Genomic DNA, 4,771 nt, shown 5'->3' on the forward strand with positions numbered 1-4,771 from the left:
CCCCTCCTTTATCTGTCCAGAATCTCTCTCTCTCTGGGCTCTTGTCACCTCTTTATCCTATACAGTCATATTAGAGAAGAAAAAAGACAGACTGAGACAAAGAAAGAGAAAGAGATACATAGAGAGTTAAAGACAAAGTGTTTGATGAGACAATTAAAGTTTGACAACACAGACAAAGGTAGAGCAAAGAAAGATAAAACTGTGAACTCTCCTCAACTTCTGTTATTTTACACTGAAGACAGCTCTAGGTCATCTCACTGCAATATTCAGTGATGCTGGGTTTGTCACATTCTTGGTGCGAGTGTGTCGTCCTGGCTACAGCTGTTGGTCCCTATCTGTCAGCAGGCCAACCAAGCTATTTGCCTCAGTAAACTCTTCAACTCTCTAAGGGACACTCGGAAAACATGAGCCATGTGAACAACAGACTGGTGGCGCATCGACAAAATGAACTTCCAACACAACATTTTCAGAAAAGACACGCAAGCTTCAAAGTAATGCTAAGAATCTTTTCATGAATAAATTGTTGATGCTGTACAATATTTTTTCAATAAAACGGCAGCTTCCCCTACAGCAAAATCCAAGGGAGAAAAGAAAAGCCAATGCCGCCTCACCTGCTAATATTATACAGGCTCATTTTCTTTTGTGCTTTTGAACCTACTTGCTTCAACCTGTAAACAAAAATATGAATAAAATCAGCTATACAAAACATGCTGAAGAATCTGTGGGAGTGAGGAATCTGAAATTTAATTAATCAATTTTTTTTTTTTTGGCGTCGCAAGACCATTAAAACAATATGGGACCACTTGGGGAGACTTTTGCCTACTTTGCAGAGGGTGAAGCTGGGTTTACTTTATCAAACCAATAAATTATTTTAACATCCAGAGGGCAATATTATTGGTGTGCATCTTTAAAATGAATTTACTCCCCTGCTGTAACTTCGTCAGAGGATGGTTTCTAAGGCTATTTTGGTATCAGCTGTTTAAATTTGCAGACTTGCAGCCAGAATCAGCAGTAGCGTTAGCAAAGAGACAACCACCCAACAAAAACAACTGAAACCAAGTATTTCACTGACAGCAGGTTTAACGAAGAGCCAACAATTCAGCTGACTGTGCAAACCAAACATTCTGCGAGGTAGAAGAAAACATGTGGGCAAGAAATCTGGACTGCAGACAGTGAAGATTTTAATTTAAGTTTTTGAAAGATGCGGAAACATTTCAAGAATGTGTGATAAAATAACTATGAGTTTGTTCAGTACAAGAATACTTGTACTGAATAGAAAGAAGGATGCAAGGGACTTCATGTGTGCTGAAATGACCCCAATATGTAAGACTTCTGTACGTATCCCTATACTTAAACAATGTAGTTGTTAATTGATATTGAAAATAAAAGCAGACTTTCAATGACCCTCATTATTGCTTTAAAAAAAACAAAAAAAAAACATCTCAACTGGATCAGAAAGGCAAAAAAATGAGTAGTAAAATTGAGAAAACATAACTGCCGCTGCCGTTTTCTGTAAATCATGATCTCAAATAAACCTGCAACCCTAGACTAACCTCTGAACCAGTCTTTCCTGCCTTCTAACATCATGTCCTATTCAAACTCCAGACCAAAGACATATCTCCCTCTCTCCCTTGTTCTTCCTCTACCCTTTTCTCCTTCTATCCCTCCCCAGACAGTGCGTGTGGTGGAACGCTGGGTATCACTGCTGGTTGAGCCAATAATCCTGATGAGGCTGATTCTTCAAGTATTGATTGAGCTGCTGGCTTTCTTCTACTTCGCTCTAAGAAGCTGTGCATCTGGACTGATTAGCTGCTGTAGGCCACCTCTTTCACCATCGCTCCATTTCTCCCAGAGCAAGAAATCGTCCAATTCAAACTGAGGCACTTGTGTATGTGTGTTCATGAGTGCCTGCTTGGACGTGTATGTGCATGTGTGTACAAAAGCAGAGACTAACGCGGAGCACTGGGAGCAATTACCTCAGTCTTTTTCTCTGCATTGCTACTGATCGCATGATTCAGTCAATCTGCTGAAATACGAACACAAAACAAACATGAACAATAAAACAAACCTCAGACCACATAAATCTTAATTGCCCACCTAATTAGTGCACCAGTCATTCACTCATACAGTTAAGTTAACAGGAGGAGGTACTGTTAGTATTCATCATGAAAAATCAAGCACCAGAATAATTTGAACAGACACTTGATTGTCACATCAGGGTAAAGAATTTTGGCAGATATTTTGTTTGTTGTGAGTAAACAATGGAACCATTACTGACAACCAGTGTAAATGCTTTAATTTAATTTAGGAGGTAATTATTATCTGTAAAAATAAAAAAGTGCCCCCCTTATAGAGACCGGCTACAAGCTGGTGACACCATGGTAATTGTCGTTATGGTCGCTGCACTAATCTTAAGAGCAGTACATCAACAGGGAGTCATAAATGCCTGTTTAGAGATCTACAGAAATATATGTGAGGTATAGAGGGAAACAAGATTTCGAACAGCCCTGCAACTCTACCTCAGAGGGAGACGAGCTCCATTATTTACAGTTCTCTGTCCCGAATCGTAATCAGAGTCTTGCACTCCCCAGGCAGCTGACTACTGGGGTGCAATCTCCCCATAAGCATAAACACACCCATAAATTCAAACACTCAGTATTCAGGTATTCAAATTCCCAGAGACATATATACAAAAAAAAAATGCACTGGCAAACATACCAGTGTGTGTTTGTGCATGTCCGTGTGTGTGTTTGTGCATTTCCGTGTGTGCGTGTGTGTAAATGTTTAACTCCTTAGCTATCTTGATGAGTATAAAGACACAGCAGCAACTAAGAATCAAACACAAACATGATATAATCTGTCCCTGTAGGTTCACTTAGTGCAAAAATTGTACAAAAAATAAATGCACATGCAAACTAGCTACACTAATCCCTGCCAAGAAACCTAACCTTAATGCAAACATACTCATGTGTGCAATACCAAATCCTTGGTAGAACATGACCGTGTAAAAGACAAACTAGTTTACATTCCCCTAGAGTACTACTGTTATACATGATATGATGTGATACAGAGATATACAATTCAAGGTGAATTTGGCCAGATAAGTGTGTAAGAAGTGGCAAAACATGAAAAATCTGTGCATTCATTTGTGACTCCTCTCATATAAACCGTTCATATAGAGATGTTTGTCTGCAGCATCTACTGAGTATCACTTATGTCTTATTAAAATTAGTTCCTCCACTTGCCTTTACCAGGAAGACTCATCTCAACCGGAGACGGAGGCTATGTAATGTTTGCCAAGATATAACTGCCCATACACATATTGATTAATGCTGTTTATGTATGTAACGCTCTCTTGAATAATTCACACCACCTTTTATGGAATACCACATCCATCACACCTCCAGACCCACCCACCGACATCTACAAACCCAAATTAGAGCATTACGATATTATGCACTATATATAATTCAACACGACGCAAAATGATTATGATTCAAGAGTGTTTGAAATCTCAATTTACCAGTCACTACAGAGCATCTGTTATTTGGGAGCAGTGAATCAGTGAATGAGGCAGTGGTTTTGCAGACAGCCTAAAACACCTGTGTACCCGACTAGTGCTTCTCTATCTCACATACCATTAGTTCTCAAACCACAGCGTAATGCTTTAGATAGATATTTCCTAACTGTATTATAACTGTAACGTGTAATAACAGTATGAATGCACTGTGAGCGCAAGCTGCAACAATACTGATGTAAACAATTAGCAAAACAAAAAACACTCCACACTTCAGTCTATTCCCACTTCAATCAGTGTTCTGGATACACTGATTAACAACATTAAGAAATAATTCTGCGGCGGAGTTTAGCAACGTTGTAATCTGAGGTCAACTTTATCTGATCTGCCGCTTTCTGAAGAGGAGAGTTAACTGAGAACTGCTTGAATTTCGGGGTCAGTCATTGTGTGGCATATTCAGGGTCATTTGCGTAGCACGTGGTGGGGCGGAGGGTCATTTGCGTAGGGTGCTGGGACCTGCAGTTTAGTATGCAGGGAGGCAAGGGAGGGAGGGCATGTGACATCCACAGAGAGCCGGGACCCTCACTGACCCCTGTCTATAATTCATCCCCTGGAATATGGGGCACATCAAACCTTGGTTCCTTCCCACCCAAAAAGAGAAGAGAGAACCTCTTCACTTTGTTGCACGGCACTCTGACCCCGTATTAAAGCAAGTAGCAAGAGAAACCCAGGAAACGCTGGCCATTAAATTTTCAGGGCTGTCCCAGGGGAGCGTTTCCAGCAGGCCCTCGATTCATGGAAGGGAGAAGACTGAGGAAAGGCCCCATGCTGGCAGGAGGAGGGAGAGGGAAAGGTAGCGAGTGAGGGTGTGTGTGTGTATGTGTCCAATAGTTACGTCTGAAAGGTAAAAAAATAATAATATATCTTTCCTTTCATATATCCATGTGCAAATAGGTAAGCACGCTTGCAAAAATTCAGCAAATATCCACAACAAAATGCAAAAAGGAGCAAGAACAGAGTGGATAACCTGTGTGTGTGTGTGTGTGTTTGGGCAGAACTAGGGATAAATGAAACACTAATATAAAAGCCGGACCAGGCCCTAGGGGAGACACTACCCTCCCTCTATCCCTGTTTTCTCTGTCTCTCTCTCCCTGCCTGTTAGCTGCAGGTATTCAGCTCCAATTCCGGAGGTTTCATTAGGAATGCAGATATCAAAGTGTGTGTGTGTGTGTGTGTGTGTGTGTGTGTGTGTGT

The 4,771-nt window shown here is 40.8% G+C and overlaps 1 protein-coding gene across 1 annotated transcript in view; it reads right to left on the minus strand.

The window, feature by feature from the left end:
* Positions 1–4,771, minus strand: part of rsrc1 (arginine/serine-rich coiled-coil 1) — a 115,851-nt gene that overhangs the window by 68,109 nt on the left and 42,971 nt on the right. The gene's annotated exons all lie outside the window — the stretch shown is intronic.

Source organism: Seriola lalandi, unplaced genomic scaffold (assembly GCF_002814215.2).
Source record: "Seriola lalandi dorsalis isolate HSWRI2012SDOR001 ecotype SW California unplaced genomic scaffold, Sedor1 jcf7180002054338, whole genome shotgun sequence".
Taxonomy (NCBI): domain Eukaryota; kingdom Metazoa; phylum Chordata; class Actinopteri; order Carangiformes; family Carangidae; genus Seriola; species Seriola lalandi.